We start from the raw sequence: 24,405 nt of genomic DNA, 5'->3' as shown, positions 1-24,405 counted from the left end.
GCCTTGGGCAAACCACTTAACCCCACGGCCTTGCAAAAACCTAAAAATAAATAAATAAATAACAAAATAAAATTTAAAAAAACTCCAGGTCTTTCATTTAATAACATCTGAATTGACAAAGTCAATGAAAAACATTCTTAACTTGACCATGAATTCTCCGATGTATATTTAAAAAGTGATTCATTATACTCCAATCTGATTTATACAAAACCCTTTTAGGAAATACTTAGATATCATCAGACAAGACCTATTCTGGCAAGCACAATTTAAGGCAAGACATTCCAGGGAACTTCACTTACTTTCCAACATTATTTCACATTTCCCAAACTATACTAGGTAAGTGTAAAATTTTCTTCTCAGATGAGGATGCAAACTTTTTATTCAAGCTGTGCTATTTAGAGTTTTGTGATAGCTATCTGAATATGTGATGGAATAATCACTTCACCTCTCTGAGACCTAGCTTCCCCATTTGTATGTAATACCTGTAGATTTTGTGTCATGTTTTCATGTGTACACCATGTGACACTTGGAATGCTCTAATAGTGATCCAGTAAGAAGTCCTAATTGATATAGGTGGTGCCCTTCTTAAGCCTACAGAAAGGCAATGCATCACTATATTAATTACACAGAAAAGAAATACAAATCTGAATTTCCATCTGTTGGTATCCAACTCATGTCACCAGCCTATCAGTCATCTTTATTCTTCACTGGCACATGAGTATTGCAGTATTTCAAAAGACTGAAGTTTCTCTCAACACTAGCCCCAGAAAATGGGCCTCTAAATATTTAGAATACCTCTCCCAACTCACCACCACCACCTCTACCAATGAACCATGTTGTATCATGTAGCATCATTGCCTAGGTTCAAACTTTAAACTAAGGAATAATATAAACTATCATCAAAGATGTAAAAATCTGCCATTGATTGGTGTGTGATCTTTGATAATTCAATTTTAAGTTAAAAAAATAAATCATTATGTTCAAGTTTCTGTGCTAGTTTAAGGGTATGGGTTTCAAGGTTATGGAATGATAAAACTCTGTTTTTCCTTTCTTGACATGAGTAATATCACTTAAGAATAAGCCACCATTTTTAGTATAGATGGTCAAATACATACATATTTTGGTTCTCTAATTCCCATTTTGTGAAAGACTATAAATGGCAGGTAGTTGTTTATTATCAGACTGCATTTCCCTCCCATTTCCTGCTCTAGCCCCACCCCTGACATTTGCATGTTCCTTTCAAATTTGGGTCTTTGGCTTGTTTAATCAGAAAGATAATTATAGATTCATGGAGCCATAGAGAGTTAGATTTGGAAGGGATGCAAGAACATAGAAAGGAGAATCTGAGGTGTAAGAGGGTATTTAGAAGCTAAATTGTCAGAGCTCAAAAGCATTTGTGGTGGAAAGACTAATGAATTTGAAATCCATCTTCCAATTGGCTTTACTCCTTACTACCTCTGTGACCTTGAGCAATTCACCTACCTTCACTGAACTTTGGTTTCCTAGTCTACAAACTGTGGGGACCCGAGGATGATTTCTAAGGGCTCTTTGAGCTCTAAAATTATAGCAATGATGCTATGAAAATAGAATGCCAGCCTGGAAAAGAATCTTAGTAATCATCTGGATTAACCCCTAATTTCAAAGGAAATAGAAATATGGGGAAAAAAGAAAAAAGAAACAAAGAAAGGAAGGAAGGAAAGAAAGAAGAAAGAAAGAAAGAAAAAGAAAGGAAAGGAAGGAAGAAAGAAAGAAAGAAAGAAAGAAAGAAAGAAGAAAGAAAAGGAGAAGAGAAAGAAAGGAGGAGGGAGGGAGGGAAGAAAGAAAAGAAAGAAAGAAAGAGAAAGAAAGAAAGAAAGAAAGAAAGAAAGAAAGAAAGAAAGAAAGAAAGAAAGAAAGAAAGAAAAAGAAATTATTTTCCCAAGGTCACAAACAATCCATCAATCAGCAATCAACATATATTTGTTAAGTGCCTACTGTGTATCAGACTATATTCTAGATGCTAAAGAAGATACAAAATTTTGATAAGATAGTTAGGATTAGACTGCAATACAAAGATAGAGATCATTCTTATAATATGTAGTACTAGGGTCCACATGGAAAAAAGGCTTGGAAAATGCTTTTTCCTCTAAAATATGGAATGTTATAGGGAGATGATGAAACTGGCAAGAATACAAGAGCAAAAGTTAGAGGGCTTTCTTGTCCTGGCAGTAATTCAGCCAGTAAGGTTATGTATGCAAAGAGTAAGATGACAATGCTGTTTTCTTCACTTAGATTTTTTTTTCTTTCTCAACTACATTTTCAAGTCAAAGATTATTTTGAGAGCAAAGACAACCTTTGCACAATTGTTTTGGAGGGGCTTTGAAATGGAGTTGGGGATGGGGCATAGGATCCAGATCAGGAATTAAACCAAAATCACAAGGAATACCATATCCCTAAGTCAGATAGTTTTCTGGAACAATGGACCAGATAGAACCAGATATAAGTAGTAAAAATAAGGAAGACCTAATCTTAGCCTAGGGACATACTGAACTAACTTTTGTAATCTGCTTTTAACTGAATATGGTAGCTCATAATTGATTCATATCTCAGATATCTAGGAACTAAAAGCATCAAGTCTGTTATTGTCAAAGAAAAACTTTCTGATCACTGCATTTTAATAGATAGGAACAGAAAACCAGTAGATAGCCCTGAAGATAGGAGGCACAGAAGATGGTTGAGAGGACCATGAGACCAATAGAAATACTCCAAAGAGATAACAGAGCTGAGGCTAAAAATCCAGCACAGAAATACAGCCAGTGGAGGGAAGAGATGTAATATCCAACAGAGAACAACAGAGATCAGGATGACATTACTAGAGAACATCGACATTCCTATAATGTCAGAGTTCTCTTATTCATGCATTTGCCCTTATTTTGTATACTGGTTAGGTAAGTTCTTAAAACATGGCCCTTTGGGAAGATTTCAGATATATATATATATAAAATGTCATCCATACTTATCATGTATGTTCTCTGAATTTGTGCTCTTCTGGCAATATAATAACCTGGTGAAGAAAGAAGAGGAGGAATTATTTTACTGTCACTTTATTTACTAAACAGTTTAATGTGAGAGGTTTTGGGGTTTGTTTTGAATAGTGTGTTTTCTGGATGATAAAAATAAACACATAGCTCATTGGTTATGTTTTTGAGTGGATGTTGACCCACAAAGTATTCCAAACCTAAGGTAGCTTTCCCAAGGCTAATGTGTGAATGGGTACCTAAAGAGCTACATTTTTATGGGGCTAAGTTGTCAAAACACCCAAGGAAAGTCAGCAAAAATCAGTCAGACTAGTCTCTATTGATTAAACTAGATTTAGTTAGTCTAAGACTATCTAGTCTTTTTTTCCTCCCTCCCTGAGACAGAAAACAAATTTATATAGGTTATACTGTGCAATTACATAAATCATATTTCCATATTAGCCATACTGTGAAAGAAAATATAGACAGAAAAGCAAAAAAGTAAAGAAAAGAAAATTTTAAGTATGTTTTAATCTGTGTTCAGACTTCATGAGTTCTTTCTCTGAAGGGGAATAACATTTTTGATTGTAAGTTCCTTGGAGTTGTCTTCACTCAATGCATTTCTGAAAATAACTAATTTATTCACAATTGATCATCATACAGCATTGCGCTTATTGTGGTCTTGCTCACTTCACTTTGCATAAGTTCATGTAAGCCCAGGTTTTTCTGAAAATTATCCTGCTCATCATTTCTTATAGCACAGTAGTGTTCAATCACAACTATATATCACAACTTTTTCAGCCAATCTTCAATTAGTAGGCATCCCCTCAATTTCCAATTCTTTGACACCACAGAATGAACTGATATAAGTATTTTTGTATATATAGGTCATTTTCCTCTTTTTTATCTCTTTGGAATACTGACCTAGTAGTAGTATCACTGGATCAAAGGGTATGTACAGTTTTGTAGTTTTTGGACACAATTCCAAATTGCTCTCCATAATAGTTGGATCAATTCACAACTCCATTAACAATGCTTTAGTATTCCATTTTTCCCACATCCTCTCCAATATTTCTCATTTTCCTTTTCTATCAGATTAGCCAATCTTAGTGATATGAGGCAGTACCTCAGAATTATTTTAATTTGCATTTCTTCAACCAATAGTGATTTAGAACATTTTTTCATATGACTATAGATAGCTATTATTTCTTCTTCTGAAAATTTCCTATTCATATTCTCTCACCATTTATCAACTGAGGAATGAATTGTAATCTTGTAAATTTGAGTCAGTTCTCTATATTTAATTTGAGAAACAAGATATTTAGCAGAAAAACTTGCTGGGTTTTTTTCATACTAACTATATATGTTTCCCTCCAGTCTACTTTCCTCTGATTATTCTTCTCTCTTCTTTTATCCTATCTCTCCTCGAAACTTTTTTTGCTTCTGGCCACTGCTTCCCCCACTTTCCCTTTTGTCACCTCCCACTCTTCTCTTATCCCTTACCCCTCCTAGTTCCCTGCAGAGTAAGATAGATATCTAAACTCAACTTAGTATATATGTTATACCTTCTTTGAGACAATTCTAATAAGAATAAGGTACAAGCATTATCTACCACTACCACCACTCATCTTCGCCTTCACTGTAAAAACTTTTGTGTCTCTTTTAAGTGTAATAATGTATTCCATTTTACTCTCCCATTCTTGTTCTCTCAATGCATCCCTCTTTCTCATCCTTTAATTTTATGTTTTTGGATATCATCCCATCATAGTCAACTCACATCTATGCCCTCTAACTATTCTTAGGAGCTACAAAGATCTTTTTCCAATGTAGGAACATAAACCCAGTTTAACTTTGTTGAATTCCTTATGATTGTTCTTTCCTATTTACCTTTTTAATGCTTCCTTTGAGTCTTGTATTTAAAAGTAAAATTTTCTATTCAGCTCCATTCTTTTCATTAATAATACTTGAAAGTTCTCTATTTCATTAAATTTTCATTTTTCCCCTGAAATATTATATTCCATTTTTCTGGGTAGTTGATTCATGGTAGCAATTCTAGCTGCTATCATTTTTCAAACCCACTAAGTCCTTTAATAGAGAAGCTACTAAATCTTATATGATTCCATGATGTTTAAATTGTTTCTTTCTAGCGGTTTGCAATGATTTTTCCTTGATCTGATTGTTCTGGAATTTAGTTATATTATTACTGGGAATTTTCATTTGGGGATCTCTCTTAGAAGGTGAATAGTGAATTCTTTCAGTTTCTATTTTATCACCTGGTTCTAGGATATCAGGACAGTTTTCTTTGATAATTTCTTGAAAAATGATGTCCAGGTTCTTTTTTTAAGTCATGACTTTCAGATAGTATTTTTCTTAATTCTTAATTTTTAAAATTTCTTAATATTCTTAATTCTTAAATAATCTTTCCTGGACCTATTTTCCAGGTCAGTTGTTTTTTCAATGAGCTATTTGGCATTTTCTTCTATTTTTTTTTTCATTCTTTTGCTTTGTTTGTTTCTTGATATTATTAGTTTCCTCAAGTCAATTCTACTTTTTTTTTTGGTTTTTGCAAGGCAAATGGGGTTAAGTGACTTGCCCAAGGCCACACAACTAGGTGTATCTGAGGCAGAATTTGCACTCAGGTACTCCTGACTCCAGGGCTAGTGCTCTATCCACTGTACCACCTAGTCACCCCTCAATTCTACTTTTTAAGGAATTATTCTCTTCTGTGGATTTTTCTACCTCTTTTTTCATTTGGCCAATTCTGATTTTTCTGTATTATTTACTTTAGCATTTTTTTAATACCTCCTCATACAAGATGTTGGCCCTTTTTTCATGGTGTTGGTTTTTTGTTTTGTTTTGTTTTTTGCCTCACTTTCATTTCTTTTCCCAATTTTTCCTCTACCTCTTATTTGATTTTCAAAATCCTTTTTGAGCTCTTTCAGAAATTCTTTTTGATTCGGAAACCAATTCAATCCCCTCTCTGAGTCTTGAAATGTAGCTGTTTTTGCTTTTGTAGTCTTTTTCTGAGTTTGTTTTTTGATCTTTCTTGTCACCATAGTAATTGTTTGGTCAGGTTTTTTTTGTTATTGTTTGCTCATTTTCCCAACTTTTTCTTGATTTTTTTACTTTTTTGTTAAAGGTGAACTCTACTGGGATAGTGAAGGCTGTTTCAGGTATTTTTGTGCTTTTGATTACTGAGCTAAATTGGAAAGGTTTAAGTTTTCAGTTCTTCCAAGGTGGTACAATCTAAGGAAACATGTGGTCACTGTTCTATTGACTTGTGCTTTAATCTGTGAGCAACCACGAGCACTCTTTTTTTATTCTAGAACTGTGACCAGGCTTGCCCTCCCCTGCAATCACATAATCTAGTCTACTAGTACTCGTCCTAGACCTGTAGCTGTCACCCAGAACTGCACTGGGCAATGCAACAGAATTCTGCCTTCAGTGTCAGCAAAGAATTCTCTATAATTTCCTTCTAACCAGTTGTCTGATTTCCTTATCATCTGAGGACTGAGAGCTCTAGAATCTGCTGCTATCAATGAAGTTGCCCCCAACACCTGATACTGGCTTATGCCCACTACTGGCTGCCTGGTGCAGTGACCGGGGGCCTTGCTGCTAGCTTACAGAATGGCACCAAACCTCACTTTTGGCTTTTGCCTGGGCTTGGAGTCTTGTTGCTGACTTGAATTGCAGTTTGGGCTTTACTAAAAGCTTGTTAGGTGTGGTCTGCACTGGACTACGTTCCACTCCCACTCTAGTTAGACAGATCTTTCCTGGAAATCTTCTAAGTTGTCTTGGAAAATTGCTTTACCCCATCTTTTTATTGGTTTTTTCATTTCAAAATTCACTTTATTGCATTATTTTAAAGTTGTTTGGAGGGGAATTTGGCAAAAAGCAGGTGAATGCCTGCCTTTACTCCACCATCTCGGCTATGCCCCCATCTGGTTCTTTGGACTACCCATGTCTGGTGCTGATTCTAAATCTGTGTGGTCAAAACACAGCCATCTGATTCAATGTTTCCTATAATTCCAGTTTAAACCCTTGTGGAGATCTTGTGCACCCAAAACCTATTTTGAGGTCTATGCAAAAAAATAAAATAAAATAAAATAACCTACAGGATCTGTGCATAGTCTGGAGCATGGAGTTCACTTTCCTCCCAACATCATCATTTACTAGGATGAAAAGTTGAGCAATAACAAATGATAAGCAAAGGTAATATCATTGCTCATATTCCTGTCTAAATTATGTCTATCTGCCAGCAACAACAACCAAAAAAGTAAAATTAATAATCCTTGGATTTAACCATAGATTTCTGGATAATGTAAAACCTCATGGATTCTCTATAATAGCATAGTATATTGTTGAAATGAGTTTTGAAATCACCTAATCCCAAACCATTCCTTCTATAGATTGGGAGAAAAATATGACTCAGAAAAGGGAAGAGACTTGCCCAGGGCTACAGCTTGTCAAGATCAATGATGAAACTAGAATTAGATTTCTTAGCTGATAGTCAATAGTCCTGGGGGCACTGATGTTTTCTTCAATATCCTCTCATGGTTCACAAAATCAGATCTCCTTACCCTGGTCCCCTTTAATGATTCACCAAACCCTAAGTTGTACCCAGGATCAAAGACACTGGGATGAATATCAATTAATCATTGAATGAGTATTTATTAATCTCTTGCAATATACCAAACCCTGTGCCAAGTGTTGGGGATCTGTAAGATAGTCCTTGCCTTTTAGGAACTTACTTTCTAATGGAGAAGGTAGTATACAAATAAATAGTTATACATGATATATGCAGAATAGCTACAAGGTAATACCAGCAGCTAGGGGAGCCAGAAAAAGCTTTCTGTAGAAGACAGCATTTTAGTTGATTCTTGAAGGAAACCTAGAAAATGTACCCAAATAATGGGGGGGGGGAGGCAACCAGTCTGAGGGTAAATAGAGAATTATGTAAAAGAAAAAGCAAGTAAGGTAGTATGCTTGAATCAAAGAGAAAATAATAAGTGAGATAACTAGAAAGATAAGAACTGTTTAGGTTGTTAAGAGACTGAAAGCCAAACAGAAGGATTTATATCTGATGTTAGAGGTAATAGGGAGCCACTGGAATTTAATGAGGAAATGCCTTAGTTAGAACTGTGATTTATGAAAATCAATTTGGCAGTTAGGTGGAGGATGAATAGGAATGCAGAGATATTTGAAGTAGGGAAGTCAACTGAAGGGCTATTGTATTAGTACATGTGAGAGGTGGTAAGGGACTAAACTAGGTGGCTGAATGAATAAAGAGAAAGCAATATAGATGAAAGATGACTTGGAGGTAAAAAGCAACAAGATTTGATAACTGAATGAATATATGAGGTGGTCCTCCTTGTAAAGTGAGGAGTCAAGGATGACTTACAACTTGAAGGATTATGATATTTTCAACAGAAAGAAAGGGGTTTAAAAGAAGAATTGATTTGGAGCAAAAGATAGTTTGGTATTAGATATACTAAGTTTGAAATGTCTGTAGGGCATCCAGGTGAAATGTCCATTGGGTAGTTGGTGATCATCTGTATAGAATTAATCATTGAACCCATGGGGGCCAATGGAAGAGTGCTGCAGAGAAGGACTACCCAGGAACTAATCATTCCATAGTCTAATGGCAAGGATAAAGGCAGTGCTGGTATCATCTTAATGCTCAAGGCCAAAGATACCTTATATTAGAATCCACCTCTATCTCTGGAAAATTAAACAGATTTCATATAAAGGGATCCCAAATTCAGTTTAATTAATCCTGCCTGTCATTGAAAAAGAGATGAGGAGTAGCTAAATGGTATAATGGATAGAGTGCTGGCCTGGTCAGGAGGACCTGAGTTCAAATTCGACCTCAGACACTTAATAATTACCTAGTTATGCGACCTTGAACAAGTCACTTAACACCATTGCCTCGCAAAAAACAAAACAAAACAAAAAGAGATGAGTAAGACATGGCCCCATTCCTAAAGGAATTGGCAGTCTAGAAGAGAGGAAATACAATACAAGAGAGTGTATGAAAATAATAGGTGATGCATGCATCAGAGTAGGAGAATTGGGGAAGACTTACTGAGTGGGGTTCTATGAGCAATAAATGAATGAACAAAGAAATAACTCTCATTCCATTGTTATGTTAAAAATTATAAAGTACTGTCATACATAGTATCTCAGATTTGGAAGGAACGTCAAAAGCAACTCAGTTCCTCCTGACCAGGCCAGCACTCTATCCACTATACCATTTAATTGCCCCTCATCTCTGGGTTCCCTTTATATGAAATCGGTGTAATTTTCCAGAGATAGAGATGGTTATATAGATATTATCTAGATTTTATCCATCAGAAAGTTGAAGTTCAGGGTCCCGATCTTGGGCAGAGCATGAAATCCCAAGTTCTGTGTTGTAAGGGCCCTCCCATTGTGGTATTCAGTGTTCTATGACTTAAGATTGCTTTCACTTTTCATATTGTATAATTGTGTATTCTAAGACTGTCCTCTTCTGGCTTTCTACCTTCTATATTCCAAATTCTTGTTCCCCTCTAACATTCTCTAACCATTACTTAAAGTTTCCATACAGTTCTGCCACTCTATGATTTTAAGTTCACTGGGGATATTTTCAACATCTCCACTAATCTGCAGTCAAATACCTGATCCCTCCCACTCTGACTGTGACTCACATATACATGCTGCCGGCTTCTATGCGTGTGTGTGTGTGTGTTTGTGTATGTGTGAAAGAGATAGAGAGATAAAGGGAGGGAGGGAGGGAGACGGGAGAGAGAGAGAGAGAGAGAGAGAGAGAGAGAGAGAGAGAGAGAGAGAGAGAGAGAAGGGAGGGAGGGAGAGACAGAGAGAGAGACAGAGAGACAGAGAGAGAAGGGAGGGAGGGAGAGAGAGAGAGAGAGAGAGAGAGAGAGAGAGAGAGAGAGAGAGAGAGAGAGAGAGGCACAAAGAGGAGGGGGAGGAGGCAGAGGGAGGGAGTAAACCTCTGTCACTCACTATAACCACTGTCATCCTATGGAGGTCTGGGAGAGCTCCAAGTCGTTAAATCGAGTGCTGCAGGAAGTTGAGCCAGGGAGACAGACCACGAGAGACACTGAGAATCAGGGGCTCTGCTATCCTGTCAGCAAATTCTCCAGCTGCTGACTGCATCAGGTACAGTAGTGTACACTTTATTGTCTTTCTATCCCCCCCCCCAACTTGGATATTCTTTGGTGTTGAGCAGGAAGTAGGTGTAATATAGACAAAGGGATGAAATCTAAATGGGGCGAGTTGTAGAAAAATCAGTGGCCACATGAGGTGCTGAGGAAGATTCTGAATGCTTCTCTCTCTGAAGGGAATTGGGAGGGCTGGAACCGTCCAAGAAGGCTGGAAAAGATGTTGAAATGTGATCAAGTTACCTGAAGGCTGAAGGAGATTGTGTGAGTCAATTTACAGGTAGATTTGGAAAGTAACAGGAATCATCTGAGTGGGTTTATCACAGCTTTTCATTAGTCACATTTCTTCTGAACTGCTGCCACATCATCTCTGGTAGGGAAATCTTTTTTCTACCCACGGAGTTTTATAGTGGCTTCTCATTAACAGTTTCTCAAGGTGAAACATTGCTGGGCCTTAGAAATATTTCTGCTCTGCTCACCCACAGCACAGCCAGGTCCTTGGCTTTTACAGCTACAAAAATCTACAGCCTGAGTCTCGTTAGATTCAAGTCCTTTTATCTCAGAACCATTCATTTGGTTTAGCAAGTCAAACATTCAGTTGTGTGACTATATATGTGTTCGGGAGTTAGGAAGCACGGCTTCCCCCCAAGGTGCCTACTGAATTTAGGAAACTCAGTGACTCCTCTTCTCCCCTAAGAAAGACTATGTGTAGCAAAAGCTGGAGATTCCTGTGTACCTAGATATAAGGGTGGTGAATGTAGAGATTTATATACAGAGGGCAATCAGCAATATCTCTACAAACGTGGAGCCCCAATTCTGTGTAATTATACATAGTACTTTAAAATCATAAAAGATAGGCATCTTAGATTTTGGGATCTTAGTTCCTCAGAATGTTGGAATGCAAGAGTTTTCATATTGTGAAATGATATAATCTTATAATTATGAAATCTTGGAATTTTATAAAGAGAGTCTCTTAAAATATTAGAATCTGGAATTCATGGATTTGTGAAATTTTAGAATTATGTAATCTTGGAATCATGAAATCTTAGAAGCCTAGAGTTGTGAGAGATCTTAGATCTCTAGGAGATATAGCAGAGGAGGCATTGACTTCAGATGTTAAACCAAATCACCTCTAAGCTTCCTTCCAGTTTTGAGGTTATGTGGTCTATTCTAAAGCCCTGACCAAAGCAGCGATCTCTGGGTTTTTACCCCTTTTCCCTGAATTTCAATTTAAGGGATCCCAAGAGGGTGTCAAAAAACTTCTTACCTACCTGCGTACTTCAGAGCTATGCCATTTCTTATATTTCTAGGGAATAGATTTGGATGAAGGTGGGAAAGGAGAGAGGATCATACATGTGTGAAGGATAACCCACCTTCATTAATAATCAAGAAATAAAAACTATTAGATCTGAAAGCTACCTTAAAGATAATTTACTTTAACTTTCTCATTTAATAAATGAGGGAACAAGGTCACAGAATAAATAAATTAGTGGAGGAGTTGGGACAGAGAAACTTTTGGCCTCCAGTCTCAACATCTTCTACCTTGCAATAAATCTGAAATCACCAAATAGAGCCTGATTAAACTTTTATAAGCAAGTTAGAATTGGAGTGTCTGAGTTCTATTGCTAATCTTAGCCACTAATTCACTTTACATCTTTTGAAAAGTTACTTTCCCTCTTTGGGTCTCAGTTTCCCCATTTGCAAAATAGTCCCTCCCAGCTCTAATGTGTCTTAATGTCTCTTCCACCTCTGATCTAGTCTCCATGTTCCAGTTCTAGTCCCTTCCAGCTCTAACATTGTTAATCAATGATACTCACAGGTTCCAACTATTTAGTCTAACTAGAAAAGATCCTCTGTGCCTCAATTTCATCTTTAAAATGTTAACAATAGTCATCCCTTCCTGACAGAAATTGCTAAAAAGACAAAGAGATCAGGACCATTGCTTGAAATGCCTCTTGAAAATCTAAGTGAAACGCAATCACCACTCAAAACACAAAGCTCTATTCAGGGAGGGTGGATTGTCCAGAGCATGTAGTATAAAGTAAAGTAGCTGAGGTTTCATGGGATATTAAGGATGGTAAAGAACCAGCTAAGGAGAAAAGAGTTACAGGGAAGCAAGGAACCTTTTAAGATAGACATACTGGGGGCGGCTAGGTGGCATAGTGGATAAAGCACTGGCCCTGGAGTCAGGAGTACCTGGGTTCAAATCCGGTCTCAGACACTTAATAATTACCTAGCTATGTGGCCTTGGGCAAGCCACTTAACCCTGTTTGCCTTGAAAAAACCTAAAAAAAAAAAAAAAAAAAGATGGACATACTGGTTCCAACTCATTAAGGACCTTGGGAAATATCTTCCTTCAAGTTCTCCTGGCCTCTTCTTGTCCACTTGAATGTCGACTATGCCCATCTTCTAAGATGCTCCTGCCTGCTCTTAACAGGAGTCACAAGATATTAAAGTTTTCAAGGACCTTGGAAATCATCTATAGTCTTGCTTCCTTTATTTTACAAATGGAGAAACTGAGGGCCAAAGAGAGTAAGAAATCTTCCCAAAATCATGCATTTAGTGGCAGGTAACAGAGATGAAAGTCAAAGCCAGGTATTCTGTCTTCAAGTCCAGTGCCCTAATACTGTATCATGCTGTTGGCACTGATACCAGGACAGCCCTGAACCTGACCCTGATTCGCCAATGCAGAATGCTTATGAAGAGGGAAGAGAAAGACCAGCTGCTTCCCATTCAGGCATGTACAAGAATAAGCTAGATTTTTCTACTTATAAAATAATTTTAATCTGTTAAAAGAAATTCCTTCAGTGGAAAAGCAGGGTGATCCAGAGATGTTGGAGATGTACTTATCATAATACAGTATGTCGAGGTTAGATAAAACACTAAATTGCAGACTTAGAAAACTTAGAAGAAGTTGGAAGAGTACAGAACAAGAAGAGAGGATGTTAAAGACTACATTGTAGAATGTCAGTATTGGTAAGAACTTTAGAGATCATCTAATCCAACCCATCTCATTATGCAAATAAAGAAACAGGGAGGAAATCATTTGCCAGAGAGAATGGGGTATATCCAATACTCATCTCTCTGTCTTCCTGACTTTCACTTCAATGTTTCTTATACTATATCTTATTCCTTGAAGATAATAGTCATACTTCCCTCCTCCAAGTTCTCTCTTCCCCTGTCCAAATATTCCAAGTTCCTGAAACAGGTCTTTGCATGGCATGGTCTACAGTCCCCCCTAACCAGCCTTGATATGTAGAAACATGGTAAAATGGATAAAAATCTTGGTTCAACTCCCAACTTACTTAACTAATCTTATGACTCTGGAACAGGGGATCAGATCCGACTTCTAAAGTGCCTTCCAGCTCTAAATCAAAGATCCTATGGTTCAGTTTGATAGTTCTATGACCCCCCCCTTTTTGATACCCAGACTACCAACATCCTCCCTAAGATTTCAGAGAGAGAGAGAGAGAGAGAGAGAGAGAGAGAATTGACTGAAAGATCCAGGAAAACTAAGCTGAAGGAAAAGTTCAAAAGGGAGGTTTCAAAGGGTAGAGCAGAGAAATGGAATAGAGGATTTGTGAAGAAAAGTAAAGAGGAGGGCAAGACCAGACAATTTAAAGGTTGTTCTCTCTTCAGCTAATGGTCATGGGACTGAGAACTTGAATATGGATAAGACCTACCTGTGACTGAGCAGGTCAGAAATCCATTATTAGAGCAAGGAAAGTGTTTGCTTGTGCCCAAAGTAGTCAGTTGGCATAATACACATAACTTCAGATAAATGTACCCAGACCTTGAGATTCAAAAGTGGGGACCAAGAGAGTTCAGGGAAGTCCATAAACGACTGATAGCCCAATGAAGCCCTGCTTCACCATCCCAAGAGGATGCTGACTGTCCAGACATCACCCTGGACAATACAGCTTCCAAAAGAATCTGGTGGCTTGTGTTGCCTCTGATGCCTAGGAGAAAGATTTGCCTCATCTTTTTATCCTCAAAGAGAAGAAGTAGGTATACTAAGGAGGAAGTTGAAGGCAGAAAAATTTCAACTTCACATAAAAAAAATTTCCTACTAATTAGAATTGTTCAAAAGTAGAATGGGCTGCCTGCAGAAATCATCACCAACAGCACCATAATATAAATAAAAATAATAATTAACTTTTATATAGCACTTTAAAGTTTGCAAAGGGTTTTACACAAAGTGTTTTGCAAAACACAAAATGCTTTTACACTTTTTATATATCGTCTCATTTGATTTTCACAATAATACTGGGAGGTAGATATTATTAGCTCCATTTTATAAATGAAGAGACTAAGGCAGACAGGGTTTGAGTTATTTACCCAGGATCACATTGCTAGTACATATCTGAGCCTTGATTTGAACCCTGGTCTTCCCATCTCCAGGATCAAAGTTCTCTCCATTGAGTCACTAGGTACAGATACCTCACTGGAGGTATTTGAGTTTGTTTGTTGTAGAAGTTCAAGTTTGTTGTAGAAGAAATTCCTAGCTTTATATGGCCTAAATCAATTCTAGCATTTTAAGATTCTGATTCTGATTTTGGGTAAATTATGTCTCCCTCCTGAACCTCAGTTCTTATGTAAAAATGAGATGTTTGAGCTAGACAATACTTGACATTCCTTCCAGATTACAACTGGAAAGACTCTAGAATGTAGTTAGGGATTTTGCATCAAGAAAGTTCTAATCACACTAGTACTTAGTTATTACCTGGAGTCAGTAAAAACTGGATTCAAATATGGCCTCATTCACTTACTGACTTTGTAACCCTTGACAGGTCACTTAACCCCCTGATCATCTCAGTTTATTCAACTGTAAAATGGAGGGGGAAATAGTATCAAACTCCCAGGATTGTTATGATGATGATCAAATAAAATAAGACAAAAAAAGAAAAATTACCAAGAGTCTAGATAAGTCCCTTTCCATTTTTTGTGCCTTAATTCCCTTGGGGAGGGAGAAGAAGGGAAAGGAGACTTGAACTTCTCTCTGGGCTTTACTTCCTTCCACTACAGGCCACATCCTCATACTATTTGTTGCTCTGATTCGTTAAACTGGGGGAAATCCTTTGTAAACTTCAAAGTGCAAAAGACAACAGAAAAAAACCTTACTATATCTTAAAGTTCCCAAGCACTGGGATACCTCCAATCTGTCAGAGGTGCCTGGGGAGAATGGACCTGGAACCTTTCCATCATTCTGCCTACACACCATGGTCAGCCTTGAAGTTATGAGTGGGAGCATCCTAAATGGGGCTTGGAGCTGTTGTTCCAGAAAGTCCTGTGGGTTGAGAACCTGCTGTGCATACTGGAGTAAGAACGTGGATTTTTGGAGTCAGAGGATTTGGGTTTGAATCCTTGCTCTGCTATTATTATTAATAATGATGATGATATGGATTTACAAAGCACTTGGGATATATCACATCAGTCAGAATCATTTGATCCTGAAAACTACTCTGTGAGGAAATCTAAGATTAAGAGAGGCCCCAGTATCTGATAGGGCAGGATTTGAATTCAAGTCTATCTCACTCCAATTCCAGCCCTCTATCCACATGATATGTCCATTGCCTCTGCTACCTTTGTGACATTTCACCACTCTGCCCCTCAGTAGACTACAGTATCTCTAATATTCTAAATCCCATGTGTTAGAACTACCAGCACATTTCCCAGCCTCCAAGGCTTCCTTTATCCTCAGAATGACCTAGAGACTTGGGATGAAGAAGGTCTGGCGAGAAAGTTGGATTTCTCCATCTGGAAAAAGATGTAAAGGCTTAAGGGATACCCCACCCCAAAGCTAAAGGATTAGCAAGGCTGACTGAGAATTTCCATGAAAGTTATTTCAATAAACACATTATTCATTTTAATAATAAATATAGTGGTCTTATCCTGGAAGACTTTTAGCCAATGACTAAGAAAATCTCAGGTCACAACATTTGACATCATAAAGTCAGGGAATTTCTTGCCTCTTGGAGTCACTGGAGAATATTTTTCTTTGAAATGGGATTTTGGTTTATATAATCTCTAACATATCTTCTACCTCCATATATAGTTCTTTATCCAAGGTCAATTCCAATTCTGACATATTTTTTCCTGTGGTCTAAGATCCCTTCTAGCACTGACATTCCTATGTCCTCTGTGTCAGGGTCTCTCCGTGTTCTCTGAGCTTTGTGCGGCTGGTTTGTGGGTCACAAGTTTGACCTTCCACTAGTTCAGACATTCCTTCTTGTTCAGACATTTTTAGTCTTATTAGATTTTTTTTGACCCCCAAATGAAGTTTTCTTGGAAAAGAGACTGGAGTGATGGCCATTTCCTTCTCCAGCTCATGTTACAGATGAGGAAACTGAAACAAACAACATTAAATGACTTCCCTAGGGTCACATAGTTAATAAATATATAAGCTCAAATTTGAAAACCCACAGAAGCAAACCTCCTTACAGTATCCCAACAAATGGTCAGTCATGCAGCTTCCACCTGGGACAGTGACTTCCCTCAATCCTTAGACAGACAGCTAATTAACTAGACAACTCTGAGAGGAAGTCCTTCTATCTATGGAGCCAAAATCTACCTTCCTGAGAGGAAGTCCTTCTATATATGGAGCCAAAATCTACCTTCCTGCAACTTCCTTCGAGTTCTCCCCTTAGAACTCTACAAAATGAGATCATAGATTCAGAAGTGAAAAATAGCATAAAGATTATCTAAATCAATGCCCTTCCTCCCCCATTCTACGGGTGAAGAAACCCTGAGGTTAAATAATTTGCCCACATTTACACAGGAGGAAAGTGGCATAATCAGGATTTAAATTGGGGTCATTTGATTCTAAATTCAAAGCTCTTCCCAACTATCTTCCTTCTTATAGTTCCTCAGACATGAAGAGAAAACCTCTTTTGTTTCTTCCAAGTTAAATATTCCCATTTCATTCAAAAGATCTTAATTTGATCTGATTCTGGGTACCTTCCCCATCTTATTTGTCTCCTCCTGAAATGTAATAAAAACAAAAATGAGAGAATTTGCAGAGAGAAAAACTCCCTTTACTGGAACAGAGAAGTTGTTAATCTTAGAATCTTACATTACTGTCTTGGGGAGAGTAAGCATTGAACTGGCTAATCTAGGATCTCACAACCAGTATATATTTTTATGCAGAAACTCTAGGCTTCCTGAATCTCCTTCTTTATCCACTACACCAGTGGTATACCTGAACATTATCTCAGAAAACTATAAAAAAAATTATTTGTTATGTTGTACTTTTATTTATTTTGTTAAATATAAATCTGATTCAGACTCACTGGAGAGTTTTGCCAGCCACTTCTAATCCATAGGCTGAGTCTGACAATTTGATTCTTCTCTTGATAGAAGAGAGAACATATTTTAAAACTTCCATGGATCTATGATCTCATTGAGTCAGGCACTTACTCCTTTGGTGTAGATTATTAGCTAAATACTTCTCATCGATTTTCAGCAGGAATCCTCCAGGAAAGGTCTACCCAATGTTCTAGAGACCATCTTCTAAGTATACCTATATTTCATGAATCTACCTGAGTGATCATTTAGTTTTTATTTTCTCATCATTTCATTTTTCTAATCCTTATATCGTTTTTATTAGCACATTTGAGGATTGTAAGAAGTGAAATCTGAAATAACTAAGGAAATAAAAGTTTGTGCTTCCAAGCATAACACTTTATAAGCAATGCATGCCAATTGCCTAACAAATTGGGACCAGGACTCTTCAGTCTAGCACTGGGCTTCAAATATAGGGGGAAACAGACATTTATGGATTAAAAGAAAATAACTAATAGTATATAAACAAGGATATAAGATTAGATCATCTGATTTCTAATTGGAGAAAAGATTAGAGATTTTTCAACTTGGGAGAGGGAAAGCAAACAAGATATGAAACAGGATGTCACTCACAATTAACAAGGAATTGGAATTTACAGGGAAAAGCTCAAAATGATGTCAGTTTTACAAAATGAAGTCAGTTTGGTTCACAAAATTTCCACAATTCACTCAGGGTGTCAATACTGATATGTTTTAAGTCTTCAGTGAATACTAGGGGTTTAATCAATGCTTATAAATTGTCTTGAAAATTTTCCTGATTCTAAGTACATTTTATTCAACTCATTGAGCACTTTATTAATTGCCTACTATGTGACAGCAACTCTAGGGAAAGGAAGATAAAAAGTGAAAACAGTCCCTGCCTTCAAGGAACTTCCATTCTTCTGGCAATGCAAATCAAATACAAAGATAAACAAATACAAAATACGTGCTAAATAAATTCTAAGTGATTTCAAGAGAAACAAGAAATGAGAAAGTCAAGAAAGGCCTCTTATAGGTAGTACCTGAGATGAAACTTGAAAAGAGCTAGAGATTCCAAGAAGAAATGAAGGGAATTGAAGAGTTCTCTCTGATGCTGAAGTTGAGAGCCTTCAACATATATTGGAAAATTAGGAAGAGAGACAAATGAGTTATGTTAGACCATACTGGATGTGAAGTGCCTCTGGAACATCCAATTGGAGATATCTAATAGGCTAAATGTAAGGCTAGAGATCAGGAGAGACACTAGAACTGGATATCCAGATCTGGGAGTCATCTGCATGTAGATGATCAAGAAACCTATGGCACTTGATGAGAGTGAAGCGTGGAAATAGTCAATGATCCTTTAAAGGAGATTCAGAATGAGCATTCAAATAGATAGGAGAAGAATCAAGGGAAGCATGAAAACTGAGGGAAGGGAGACTATCATGACATAATTCAGACAGCATGTGTTGAACTCATACTTTGTTTCAGATACTGAACAAAAGTAAATTAGCCCTTTTCTTCAAAGAGCTTATATTTCACTAGGGAACATAATGTGCAGAAATACATAAAAAGGAGAGATACAAAATGAATACAAAGTGATTTGAGGAGAAGGGAGGGAGAAGACAACTAAAAATGTCTCTAAAGTCTTCTGGAAGGAGATGGTTCTTAAATGAGATCTTTCATGGAGCAAGGAGTTTCAAGAAGTGGAGGAGAGGAGGGAGGATACTTTGAGCATAGGGGATAATCTGCACTTAGGACCATCATTCTGCCTGACTAATGATAGAGAAGGAAGTGCTTCTTTCCCATCTATAGGCACAGAGTACCTTGAGCAACCCATACTATTACTTCCCATCTACATTGCTTTTGGGGAATGACAACTGAACTTGCCTTTAAAATTTTCAGTCTCAAGTTCCTTTAGCTGCTAAAGAAGATAGTAGCCCCAAATCTCTATCTGGAGAGAAATATATTGTGTTAGACTGACCTAGAGGCTTTCCAACTGAAACAGCCTAGAATGTGGATGTTAAGATACTTAGCATATAATTAGCAGAGACCAGATGAGACTCTGTTTGGATAAGAAAGGATGGCCCTGGAATAAAAGGGAGAGGGGCCGCTGGGTGACGTAGTGGATAAAGCACCGGCCCTGGAGTCAGCAGTACATGGGTTCAAATCCGGTCTCAGACACTTAATAATTACCTAGCTGTGTGGCCTTGGGCAAGCCACTTAACCCCATTTGCCTTGCAAAAATACTAAAAAAAAAAAAAAAAAAAAAAAAAAAAAAAGGAGCGAAGTGATCAATAATGAAGAAAGAGAATCAGAGAGAAAGAATGGAGATAGGATAGATGCGGGGAAGTTCAATTAGATTTGGGGAGGGATTGACCACAATGGGAAAAAGGAAACAGAGATTGATCTCACAGACAAAACTAGTATATACATAGAGAAGAGGATCAAAGGGAAAGAAGAGTGAGAGTCACAGAAGAGGTCGTTATAGAAAGGGACTCAGAGAACAAGAAAGAATACAAAGAACAAAAAAAGAGGGAAGAAGAGAGTGACAGGGAAATGAGAGTCAGAGGAAATGAGTAACAATAATCAGAGATGGTCTTACAGAGGAAGAGAATTAGAAGGAAGTAAATGGGATGATCAGAGAGCAGGGAGAAATTAGTCAGACAGAGAGAAGATTACAGAAAGGAGATAATGATCTAAGAGAGAAAGATATCAGAAATAAGAAAAGGGAGATAGAAGAGAGATAAGATAGTGGCAAAAAGAGAGGGAGGGATGATTGAAGAGTGAAGAGATGTCAGAAGAAGAAGAGAGAAGAAAGGAGGATGATAGATCACTACAGGGAGGAGGTAGAATGAACACAAAAAAAGAGAGTTCAATCAGAGAGAAAAAGATAATCACAAAGACAAGTACCGCATGGTAGGAGAGGAATATACAAGACACAAGAATGGAGAGGCCATAGAAAAGAAAGGAATCAGAGGGAAGGGAAGACAATAAGCTTCCCATCCTCTGAGAATATTCCTTTCCTGAGAATCCTGAAGCTGAAGTTCTTTCTGTGTCTAAAATTGACTTTTAACTCCTGCTATCCCACCATCAGGATTTCTAAGATAGAAGAAAAGTGGTGGTCACAAAAAAAAGAGGCAGTAGCAAAATATGAGATCCTCCATCAAGCTTCTTTACATAATGAGGTAATGCATCGACCTTTGAAAAGAAAATGAAATCCCCACTTGAGCACTAAGGACTAAAAGCAAAGAAATGAGAATACTGGGAGGATGGGAAATCTGTGAGCCCAGAGCACTTAGCCCTCTGCTCAGTGTGAAGCCTGAGGCTTCCCACAGGGAATCTAGGAACTCCACGTTCCAGGTCACTGTGGGGTATTGAGGCTATGGAGAGCATCTGGGACTTGGCCAGGGGAAGCCAGAAGGGCCTCGGGAGTTGTGAGGGGGAGGGTTCAAGTGTGAAGCTATAAATCAGAAGAATCCAACCTGTGGTGCTGACCACCTACACACTCCAGCCCACACTCACAAGCACTGACTTTCTTCAGCCCCTGCACTGAAACACAAGGATTGAGGCAACAGTGTGGGATGCCCAGACAGCTTTCTTTTTAACTGACAGGGGGGAAGGCAAGATGAAGAAATAGAAAATGTGTGGATTTAGAGATAGGAGACCAAAGTTAGAATCCTAACTCAAACATTTACTCATTCTATGAAGCTGGACCAAGTCCTTCCATTCTTTGTCCCTCAATTTCCCTATTTGTAATATGGAGATAAATATATCAACCTTCTTGTCTCACAATCTTGCTGTTGGGAAAGAGTTTTGCAAATCTTAAATCGCTATAGAAATGCTAGCTCTGTTTGTTATATATCAATTGGACAGAGGAGTCACAATGAGGGAGCAAAAAAACTTAGAACAGAACTCAGAAGGTGGAGCTTCTAATCCTGGTCCTGACACCACTGGATCCTGAGGAAAATAAAGCAACTAATGAAGCATCTGCTCTAGCAGAAAGAACACTTGCTCTTAAATCATAAAATGGACATCCAAGTCCCTTCTGTGATATACTTATTGTATGAGTTTAGATACATCACCGAACTTTCCTAGATGATTTCTGAGGCCTCTTCCAGCTCTGTGTCCATTATCCAATGAACAACTGATCAGACACTTACTATATGCTAGGCAAGGCAGTTAGGTGGTGCCATGGAGCTCAGAGTGCCAAGTTTGGAGTCAGGAAGATTCATCTTCCTAAGTTCAAATCCAACCTCAGACACTTACTAGTTATGTGACCCTGGGCAGGTCACTTAACCCTATTTGCCTCAGTTTCTTCATCTTTAAAATGAGTTGGAGAAAGAAATAGCAAACCACCTCAGTACCTTTACCAAGAAAATTCCAAATGGGGTCACAAAGTGTTGGAAATGACTGAAAATAACTAAACAGTAACAAAAATGTGCCAAGCAATATGCAAGGTGCTAGAGATACAAAGACTAAAATGAAATAGGCCTTGCTCCTAATTACACTGGGAAGGGAGAGAGAAGAGAGAAAAGAAACAACTTCTAAATACACATAAAGGCAAATGGTGGGGGCATGTTCTACTTAGGAACTAAAAGATGGAGGAATCAAGAAAGGCTTACTGTGGGAGCTGATATATAAGTTACACTCTGAAAGAAGTTAGAGATTCTAATCTCTATTACTTCCTGCTCAAATGAAATAGTTCAAATTATTCATATATCTGAGGACATTTATCTGTCCTCATCTGTCAGATGATGAGAGTTGGACTGACAGAGGTGAGTGCATTCCTGGGAGTCCAAAGGAGTCAAGGAGAACAAAGAGATGGAATGTCACGTGTGAAGTACAAGAAGGTCAGTTCTTCTAGATCACAGAGTGAACAAAGGGAAATAGTGTGCAATGAGATTGTCTTCAAGTTGTAAAAGATTTTATATGTCAAATTGATATGTCTGTACTTTATCCTATAGAGGCAATAAGGAGCCACAGATTATTGAGCAGAGAAGTAATACAGTCAATATTATATCTTAGAACTTTTCAATGGCTTTATAAAATATAGATTAAAGAAGAGAAAGATGAGGATATTTGGAAACTATTCTAATAGTCCCAGCAAGGTAACCTGTTCTATAGTGGGGAATAGTGAGTGAAAGGAGATATATGTGAGATACATTATGAAGGCAATAAGTCAACAGGACTTGTCAACTCAGTGATTTCTATGATCTCTCCCATCTCAATATGGAACAGTAGAAATAACACTAGAAAAGGAGTCAGCAAAACAAAATTCAAATCCTGGACTCTACCATTTATTCCCTTGGACAAATCCCTAACTCTTTGAGCCTAGGTCCTCATCTTCAAGATGAGGGATTAGAGTTAGGTAACCTCTAGGGTCCTTTCCAGCTCTATTATCATGAACATAATTCATTCAGTTACTCAAGAGGTGGCATGGCACACTGGATAGAAACTTGACTGTGAAGTCAAAATGACTTCAGATTCAGGTCCTACCTCTGATCCATAACCAGCTTTATGACTCTAAGCAATAAATGAACCTCTAAGAGCTCTAAGAAGTTCTCTAAAGCTAGAAGAAGTACCAACTTGCATTGGAAGAGGGAGTTCCCTCACCTGGGAGTTGCCTGTGCTACTGAAACTAAATATCCAAACCTAATCATTTCTGCTGCTCACCTCTCCTCACAGGGTCTTTAGAAGCCAAAGAGAGAGGCAAGACCTGGATGTCAGTGTTAGATACAGTGTTTAGAGAGAGCAATCTCAGAGTTCTCAGAAAGGGAACAGTACCAGAATTTCAGTGCCTTTCTTTCCTTCTCCTTCAGTCCTATAGTAGAATGAACATGAGGGAAGACCTAGATTCATGTTCCTTCTTTCACATTTATTAGATTTGTGACTTGGGGGTGTGAGCCATAAATATTTTTGAAACTCTTTGGAAAGTTAGTGATACAGGTATCACCCCCATTCTACAGCTGAGGAGACAAGTTCAAAAAGAAAATCATTGGATCATTCATTAAGGGCACCAGGGCAAGGGTTCTTTGAGAAGGAAACAAGAAAAAGGACCAAGAGTCCACTCAATATCAGTTCCCCCAAGTATAAGTTGCTGAAGATGAAGTTAAATAGCAATTCTTATAATTAAAAGAGAGAACTCTCAAATTCAGGGTTAAACTACATTTCAATAAGGTTTAGGAGTGTGAAGAGGTAGCCCCAAAACTTCACTTGATCTTAGGCCATATAAAGAGTCCTACTATGGTCAGACCACATTTGGAGAAGCATGCTCAATTCAGCACATTACATCCTAAGAAGGGCATGGACAAACTAAGTTGTGTCCAGAAGAAGGTGGAAAATGTGATGAGAAAGCCAGAAATTGTGTCATAGGAGGAGGAGATGAAGGAAGTGGAGCTATTTAAGTTTGTAGGGAAGAAAATTTAGGAGAGATGATGGCAGAAAATGAACTTTTAGCATCTAAAGCACTATCATGTGAAAGAGGAATTAGGCATGTTCCACCTAGATGATTTCAGAAAAACCTGGAAAGACTTACTTGAGCTGATATAGAGTATTGTGAGCAGAACCAGGTCAACAGTGTACATAGTAACAGCAATATTGTTTGAATAGCTGTGAATGGCAGTTATTCTCAGCAATCCCAAAGGACTCCTGATGAAAAATGTTATCCACCTCCAGAGAAAGAACTTATGGCATCTGAATACAGATCGAATCATACTATTTTCACTTTCCTTCTACTTTCTTTTTTTAGGTTTGCTTTTCTTGTACAAAATGACTAATATGGAAATGTTTTACATGATTGTACATGTAGAATCTTTATCATATTGCTTAACATCTCAGGGGAGGAAGAACTAAAATTTGGAACACAAAACTTAAAAAAAAGAATGTGAAAAATTGTTTTTACATTAATTGGGGGAAAATACAATGTTATTTTTAAAGACATATTT

At 37.7% G+C, this 24,405-nt stretch overlaps 1 protein-coding gene across 1 annotated transcript in view; it reads left to right on the top strand.

The window, feature by feature from the left end:
• The window catches only part of HRH2 (histamine receptor H2), a 96,738-nt gene that overhangs the window by 37,495 nt on the left and 34,838 nt on the right, over positions 1 to 24,405 (top strand). The window contains 1 exon segment of the mRNA XM_074212351.1: positions 10,026 to 10,157. The gene's annotated coding sequence lies outside the window, so the exon portion shown is untranslated.

This window comes from Macrotis lagotis, chromosome 1 (genome assembly GCF_037893015.1).
Source record: "Macrotis lagotis isolate mMagLag1 chromosome 1, bilby.v1.9.chrom.fasta, whole genome shotgun sequence".
NCBI classification, from domain to species: Eukaryota; Metazoa; Chordata; class Mammalia; order Peramelemorphia; family Peramelidae; genus Macrotis; species Macrotis lagotis.
The sequence above is the reverse complement of the archived record's forward strand: the minus strand, read 5'-3'. Positions and strand labels throughout refer to the sequence as shown.